Below are 8,914 nucleotides of genomic sequence, written 5' to 3'. Positions count from 1 at the left end.
ATAGTCTTATTTTCATTCAGCTTTCATTCAGCCAAAACAGATTCTGTGCGTAGAAAGGGAATGATATCATGTTTCCCCTTCCTCATTCAATATCATCATAGTATTTTGAGGGCCATTTGTGTGTGTATATATATGCACATACATAGAATATAGTAATGTGTGTGTGTGTGTGTGTGTGTGTGTGTGTAATCTGTGTGTGTGTATGTGTGTATAGAGAGAGAGTATACTATCTTTAGAAGGCAATGTACTGCACAGTAGGGGAAAATGCATTAAAATTGCAAGGGGAAATAAAATAGCCAATACACCAGGGCAGACAAATACAACCAGCCAATAGTAATGACCATTAAAAGCTTGAGAAAATAATTGAGTTTTTAGCAACCAGTGGAGCAACATCCTTTGGAAGCTAATAGAAGGAAATGCTTCTATCTCAGGAGTGCCTTGAGTGCAGCAGTCTGTGAAAAAAACAGTGATGGGGGCATCTCCCATTCCTGTTGCTTGGGGCACTGCCAGTGCAGCATTGAGGATGATGGGGAGAGGAAACAATGCAAATCCACAAAGTATTCAATGGGTATAGCTATAGATCTAGATTTAGCAACACATTTGCTAAAATCCGAATGATGCAGAGAAGATTAGCATGTCCCCTGTGCAAGGACAAAATGTGCAAATAACATCATTGAAGGTCCTTGCCTTAGTTTAGAGGGAAGGTGTGTGTACACACACACACACACACACACACACACACACACACACACAAAGACACCAGGGATAGTTGGGTCAGTCTATTTCTGGTCAAAATAATTTGACCTACCGGAGAAGAATGGCCCCTACCAGAGAGGAATGGCAAACTAAGCTGTTAGACTATGCTGAAATGGCAAAACTGACCAGGAAACTCAGAGACCAAGAAGTCAAGAAATTCAAGAAAGAATGGGAAAAGTTTATAATTTATTTAGGAGACCACTGTAAGCAGATGAAAACATTAGCAGGATTGCAATAACACTTGTAGTGTAACAAATATTATGGACAATATAGATAGATACAAAATATAGATTCTGAAATAATATGCAGTTGGAAAGGTTGACAATAGGACCCATGGAGGGGATGGGCGGAAGTCGTGAGATTCAGAGAAATCTCATTTTATGGATATGTATTTGGTATTGTATGTAATTTTTATTTGTAAAATCAAATAAAAATTGTGTGTGTGTGTGTGTGTGTGTGTGTGTATACACACACATTTCCACATTACCTGTGAATTTATTGTGGTTTGTTTTGTTTTTGTTTTTAAAAAGAAAAATCTGCCCATATTTAAGTACGTAATTTCAATTATATTTTCTCACTAATTGCATATTTCTGAATATACTTTATCCTGAAATGTGCATTTTTACAGGTTTTTTAAAAATAAACGTTAAGACAAAAACACTGCTGGAGAAGAGTAAACTAAGTTCTGACCCGCCATTGGTCCTTGGGGTTGCAGCTCAGGTCAGATTTTATTAGAATTTGCAAAGAGTGTGTTCCTCAAACATGGTCTGTGTGTGTCCATGTGTGTAAAATGAAAGAAGCTTCCCATTGCGCAGCATTAAAACACACACACACACAACCTTTAGACCATGTTTTACTGCCTCAGAAAGCTCTATAGTACTTGACTCAAGGTTAGGACTGTCCCATACACATTTTCCCTAAAGAACAATTAATAAAAGACCAAAGCAAAGAAGAAGAGCAAGCTTAGCTTTCTTCACATCTTTGTTTTTATTATCTTTGCTTTTTGCCTGGCCTGAGGATTTCCTGATCGTGATTGCCTCTGCACCACCACCCCTCTCCCGCCCAAGTCTGAAAAACTATTTTTAGCCTGTCTGAAATTTAGTTTGCATTGTATTTTGAAGAAGCTGCTCTTTTGAAGGAGTAGTTCTTTTATTATGTGCTTGTTTCCAGGAGATTTTTTTTTTAAAGAAAGAAGTCAGAACTCTTGCAGCTTTTTCATTATTTGCAGTCGTGTCATTCCATATTCTTTGTAGTCATTCTTCTGGGTTTTCTTCTTCCCCATCCCTTCAACACAGAGTTTCTGTAGCAGGTGGCTCCCTTGTTCTGTGGGATTTTAGTTCAAAGGTCTGTCTTCTAGGAAATATTACTTTTCTCCTGTCCAACCTAAGAAGGAGCCTCTCAGAACATTTAGAGCTCATGTTCTCAGTCTCCTGTTGTGACTTTCACGCTGCAAAATTAGGTGCATAAAGGGAAGCAGGTACAGGCATTATACTTAATGTTGCACCAGGAACATCATACTGTGCAAAAAGGAGAGGAATTGGTTATAAATTAGCATATGTGAGGAAATAGTATTGTTCTAACTGGCAAAGAAAATATAAAAGTTTAAGTTACATTATTATTTAATTGAATATCTTCTTCCAATAGATCAAGGGTTGCACATGTACTTAGTCAATGCGTACTCAGGTTGCAATGTGTGCTTAGATGCAGCATAAGTGGTATACATGACATTTAATCTAATTTGATAACATGCGCATGGGTCCAACAAGATTGGCAAAATGGCCTAGGGAAAGCAGTCTTACAGCATCATCATCATCATCATCATCATCTTCATCGTCGTTGTCATCATCACATCATATATTATTTATACCCCGCCCATCTGGGTTTCCAACAAAAGATGAAATATACATTAAAACATTAATCATTAAAAACTTCCCTAAACAGAGCTGCCTTCAGATGTCTTCTAAACATCAGATAGTTGTTTATTTATTTGACATCTGATGGGGGGGGGTTTTCCACAGGGTGGGTGCCACTACCAAGAAGGCCCTCTGCCCGGTTCCCTGTAACTTCACTTCTCACAGTGAGGGAACCACCAGAAGGCCCTCGCTGCTGGACCTCAGTGTCTGGGCTGAATGATGAGGGTGGGCTGAGGTTTTACCCTCCCCTTTGCAAGGGCTCATGGGACAGCTTTTTCTCATGAACCCATTGCATGGACAAGATAGTTGCCCAGAATTTTGCTGCAGTCTACAGGCCGCAGTGCCACAGGGCAAAGGCATCCCGTGCTTGTTGGGTTACAAAACGAGGCTTCTTCTCGCTGTGCTCCTCCCAGCGGTCATTCCTCCTCTGGTCACTCAGTAGAGGTGCCATTGATTGAAATATTGAAGGAAGTAAAGGTGAACCATTTTTCAAAGGTTACCACTCGTTGTTGGAATTAAAGATTGACTTCATAGCTTTCCTTGACATTTCTTCTCACAAGAACGCAGCAGAACTACTGCTGCTCAAAACTTTTCTCCCCCTCCCTTTGGCAATTGGAGCTGGTGGGGGCAGATCAAAGTGACCAGCAAGGATGTTGGTGGTAGGTTTGGGGAAAGAGTATAGAAACTGAGAGAACTTTCAGTTGGGTAGTTTTCACATGGTCATTGTAATGTAGGGAGTGCTATTAGTATGTAAGGTTTTCAAAGTGGAAGCCCATGTTGCCATAAGGAAGCCTGGGAGAAGGGATTTTTTAAAACAATGGATTAAAATGACTACTTGGCCAACTTGAACATTTGATATAACAATTACAACACACACACACACTCCACTGAAAACAACATAGCCCTCTCCAGAACCAAAATAGCCTAAAAACTAATCACAAAAAGGCCCAACTCACTATTTCATCAATTAAAATGACTGTCAGTGAACAATCATCTAAATTTTCTATTTTATGCTCAAACCCCCCAAAAATACTTTTCTATTTGTAGATGTGCAATATGGTTCTAGCACTGCATTTTTAATGCTTCATGAAATCAGTTTATATAGCTCTATGTCTATCTCTATCTCTATCCGCACGCATACATACTGTACATACTTTGACTGTCCTGGGCCAAGGCAGTCATTGGCCTCTTCAAGTTTCATGGAAATCAGTGGAACTTGCTCATGCATAGCTAAGCACAAGAATGTAGCCCAGGTTGCATTTCTAATGAAGAACAAGAAGCCCCATCCTCCCCAAACAGCTGTGTTGTTATGTTGAAGGGGCAATGTGTACTCATGTGTTGCCAAACAATGGTGCCATCTGAACTGATGTGGCCTTTTGGATCCTAAGATTTGTTGGCATTGCAAAGCTCTACGGGATGGTGCAGCAATTTTCTAAGTTTTCCATCATCAAAGAACCCTTCCCCACATTGACTTCTCCATTTCTCAAGGCTGTTAGACTTAGTGCCCCATGCATTGCAAAGGAAATATTATTTATTTAACCCCTTCCATCCTTCCTAAGATTTGTTATGTCATCCTTCATCAAAACTATCAGGGTGACATACAACAAACTAGTAAGAGGGTCAAAATCACCCTTAAAATTATCGAAGTGTCTCCCTTGCCAGGTAAAGCCTCTCCTCCTCCAGGAGGGGAGGGACTGTGAGCGGGAACAGATTCCCGTGCTATGCAGGGGGCGTTCCGGCCCCTGCCCTGCTTTCTCACTGGCGTGCCATGCCTCCCAGAAGAGCACCCAATCAGATGGCAGCTCGGAGGGCGTGGTTTAGCCGCTCAAATGCGGCTGCGCCAGCTCTCCCTGCCATTGCGCTGCCGATCTCCTCAAGTCACCCACCCACCACTCCCTTTAGGGCTTAGCTGCTCGCTTGACCTTGCTATGGACCTGTGGTTGGTCACCCTGGTTGCCTTGGGGGCCTGGTAGGAGTTATTTCCAATTGGCAAATTGGCACCGGCGTTTTGGGTTTTTTTGCCTACCTCGTAGCAATCATCACAACTTTCTTGGTATTTGGCAGTTAGGCATTGGAATGTGTTGATGGTGTATGGAAGGGCAAGGTGTGGCCATCGCCTACCCCTTTGCTTATGGGTATTCCGTTAAAGGAATCCGGCGGTCATGGATCCTGTCCGATGCCCTGTGCGGCTGGGGGCCATGGCACGACCCCCGGTGACATCAGGGGAGAGCTTATAGTTGTATTTGCGTCAACAGGCTCCCTCTACTTGTGGTTAACCCTCGTCAGACTCACCCCTCTCCGAGTGGGTGGAGTCAGAATTTGCGGTTGTCCAGTGCCTAAGCCAATACCTCTCACATGCTGTAATCAATAAAGTTGTGGCCTTTTCTAGCCCATTAACCTAATATGCTGTGTCCACGTGTCTTTATTATTCCCAAGCGGGAGACGGTCCTCGAATCACAAGTATGAAATGAAGAGAACAGCACCCTTAAATTGAAGCAGAACACAGCATTTAGAATTCACTGCAAAAAAATTCAGGACAAGTTGATGGACACCCTTTCGAATAACAAATTCACACTCCATGCCCGAGGAAAAACTTTGCTGGAAAGAAAATGCACTTGGTGCCAGGAGAGGCAGACACTGAAAATCAGTCCAGCTTTTTTTTTAGGAAAGCCGTTGTGCCCCTCAGAACCCTAGGGATACAATACGAAACACCCAATAATGGATATTGTAGAACTGGGGAGAGGTTCAGAAAAGGACAACCAGAATTATTATAGGGCTGGAGCGACTCCCCTATAGGGAAAGGCTACAACATTTGGGGTGTTTTACTTTAGAGAGAAAAAATTAGTCAAATGAGAAGTGATAAAGGTGTAAAGGATTATGTATAATGTTGAGAACGTGAACTGTTCTTGTCCTCTCTCATTTAGGACCATCAAATGATTGAATGTTAGAATATTAGGACAGACAAGGTAAAGTGCAACTATGGAATTTGATTCCATAAAATGTAATGATAGCAACCAATCTGGATGACTTCCAAAGAAATACATGATGGCTATGTTCTAGCTCCACCACTGGAGGCAATAAACCTCTGTATAACAATTTATGGGGTTTACAACCAGAGAATTGTGGCACTCATGTCATGTTTGTGGGCTTCCCATTGGCTTCTGGTTAGCCACTGTGAGAACAGGATGCTGGATTCAATAGGCATGTCTCAGGATGCTGTCAGTGGGTCATGGCTGGTTGCACAGGAAAGTATAAGGCAAGGAAAAGTTTCTTACCATCCTTTTTTATTTCACAGAGAGAGGCTATAGAATCCAGCCTCTTAGATAATGGCATTGTCCTGAGTGAATCTCCACCCCTGTCTCTCCCACTTCCTCCTTCGTCATTCTCATTGTCTCTTCTACAGGTGCTGCTAGGTGCCCTCTGTCTTTGAGCTCTTTGCTCTCCTACTTTTAAGGCTCACCGGGTTCTGGGAGATGGAGGATCTGGAATGCTTTCTAATGACAACGTGTCAGCCAGCTGCTCTGGCTCTCCCATGATCTCCCAACTTTCCCCCTCATCTGCCTCTGAGCTGTGACCTCCATCAAACCACTGTTGTCAATCTATACTATCTTCCTCAACCTCTTCCCTGGAAGGGTCAGGATGGGGAGGTGGTCTCCACCATTCCTCCTCTGCCTATGTCCCAGAAATTCCAGCGGGTGCAGAATGCTGCAGCGAGGCTCCTCACGGGGTCTCTGCTATGGGAGCATATTCACCCAGTGCTTTTCCAGCTGCACTGGCTCCTGGTGGAGTACAGGGTCAGATTTAAGGTGCTGGTTTTGACCTTTAAAGCCCTTCACGGCCTAGGACCCTCGTACCTACGGGACCACCTCTTCCGGTATGCCCCATGGAGGACCTTAAGGTCCATAAATAGCAACACCCTAGAGGTCCCAGGCCCTAAGGAAGTTAGATTAGCCTCAACCAGAGCCAGGGCTTTTTCAACACTGTCTCCAGCCTGGTGTCCAGCCTGGTGGAGCGCTCTGTCTCATGAGACCAGGGCCCTGCAGGATCTGATTTGTTTCCACAGGGCCTGTAAGACAGAGTTGTTCCGCCTGGCTTTTGGCTTGAAGTCAGTTTGATTCCCTCCCTCCCTCTCTTTCTTTTTTCTTTTCCTTCTCCTCCTGCGATGAGGCTACATTTTAATGTTTCAAAGTTTTAGTGTTGTATTTTAATCTTGTTTTTAAGTTGTATTCATTCAACTTGTTTTTTATTATTGCTTGTTAGCTGCCCTGAGCCCGGCCTTAGCTGGAGAGGGTGGGGTATAAATAAAATTTATTTTTATTTTTATTTTTATTTTTATTTTTATTTTTATTTTTATTTTTATTATGTGACCTGATCCAGCAGGTCAAGGAACACGAAGGAAGTGCAGAGGAACACACACAGACACACACATACACACACACACACACAAATGGAAGTTTAGGTGCAAGTAGCTGTGCTAAATATCAAAGTGCTAGAATGTAAGACAATTTCTTCCAGGTTGCAACATGTGTTTGGTGCAACTTATTTAAACTTTGACTGCTCAGTGCCAGCATTTGCTCTCTTGAAACTGCTTTCAGATGGGTTGCTTAAATGCTTCCAGAAATCTGTAAAGTGAAAGGGTACGTTTTCAAAGAACATCATTGCAGGTGTTGTAGTTTCCTTACATTTCTTTTTTCACTCCAACTTTCTATCGATCTGGCAGCAGAAGAAACAATTCGGCTCCGTGGCAGAAAGAAGCACAGATAATATTCTCAATATTTCTTCATGTGTTACAATTTGGAGTGCCAATATTTTTCATAAAGCAAAAGATGTTGGACCACAGTTTTCCTTTGCTATAAAATTGAAGTAGGTAAGAATCTGGGGGTACTCATGATGTTACTGGCCAACCATTTTTAGCTGGCCTGCCTTGCCTTTTTTGGAGGGAAGATTGTATCCGATTTGCTTATTTCGGTCCCAGCTCCTGCCAATCTAGCAGTTCAAAAGCACGTCAAAGTGCAAGTAGATAAACAGGTACCGCTCTGGCAGGAAGGTAAAAGGTGTTTCCGTGCGCTGCTCTGGTTCGCCAGAAGTGGCTTAGTCATGCTGGCCACATGACCCGGCAGCTGTCTGCGGACAAACGCCGGCTCCCTCGGCCTATAGAGCAAGATGAGCGTGCAACCCCAGAGTTGTCCACGACTGGACCTAATGGTCAGGGGTCCCTTTACCTTTTTATTCCTTAATAAAATTATTATTCTTAATAATAATAATAATAATAATACCCCACCTGTCTGACTGGGTTGCCCCAGCCACTCTGGGCAGCTTCCAACATATATAAAGACATAATAAAACATTAAACATTAAAAAAAAACCTTCCCTATACAGAACTGCCTTCAGATGTCTTCTAAGGTTGTGTAACTGCTTATCTCCTTGGCTCTGGGGTCACATCACTCCATAACCTCCAACATTTCTCTGATGAATATAGGGATGTCCTGAGAAAAGAGGGGCATTCAAGTATCAAATCAGAAACCAGGGTGGCTCCTGTAAAACCGGGACTGTCCTTGGAAAATAGGGAGACTTGGAGGGTCTGTGTTTGTGAGCATCCTGCCTTTCATGCTTCACCTTTCATGCTGCACTTCAGCTGGGCTTTCTAGTAAGTATGGGAAAGTGAGGAGGCTGCCTATTCTGTGCCTGACAGCTCTTCATCTGTGTGTGCTTTTAAAGTGAAGCCTTTTTTACTTTAAAGAAATCAGTGCTAAACGGTGTTTTGTAAAAGAAAAGGAAGGAAAGAAAGAAAGGAAAGGAAAGGAAAGGAAAGGAAAGGAAAGGAAAGGAAAGGAAAGGAAAGGAAAGGAAAAAAAGAACGACAAAGGAAATTCTCTTAAAAACAAAAACAGTGAGCACACTGATATTAGGCACTCGGTTGCTAGTCTCCCCGACTTTCTGTGTTTTAATGAAGTCGAATGGTAGAAAGGTCCCTCCGTCTGTGGGGGCTTTTACAGATCAGAAGGCTGCAGAGTGCTGGATAAACATTAAACGGATAGAAGAAAACGTCCCACATCGAAAAATGATCAAGAAATAAAATGCCTGCAGAAAGACTCAGGGAAAAAAATGGAAGCCTCTTTTGCAGGGAAACTAAACTTTTGAGAAACTGGATGAGAGATTTTGGCAAGTGTCAGAAACAGCAGGCTGCGGAACAGCTGAGGCCGGTCTGCCCCACCTGTTTCTGGGTGGTAGCAGCAGCAGGGCTG

The 8,914-nt window shown here is 42.8% G+C and overlaps 1 long non-coding RNA gene across 1 annotated transcript; it reads right to left on the bottom strand.

The window, feature by feature from the left end:
• Positions 1-1,719: 1,719 nt before the first annotated feature.
• Positions 1,720-7,409, bottom strand: LOC310761724. Its single transcript, XR_014547691.1, has 2 exons — positions 7,311-7,409; positions 1,720-2,203 (listed from the first exon to the last, which is right to left on the bottom strand). It is a non-coding gene; the product is annotated as an uncharacterized lncRNA (long non-coding RNA).
• Between the last annotated feature and the right edge of the window lie 1,505 nt (positions 7,410-8,914).

Source organism: Podarcis filfolensis, assembly GCF_964270895.1.
Source record: "Podarcis filfolensis genome assembly, chromosome: 4".
NCBI lineage: Eukaryota > Metazoa > Chordata > Lepidosauria > Squamata > Lacertidae > Podarcis > Podarcis filfolensis.
This window is presented reverse-complemented; position numbering and strand designations above follow the sequence as displayed.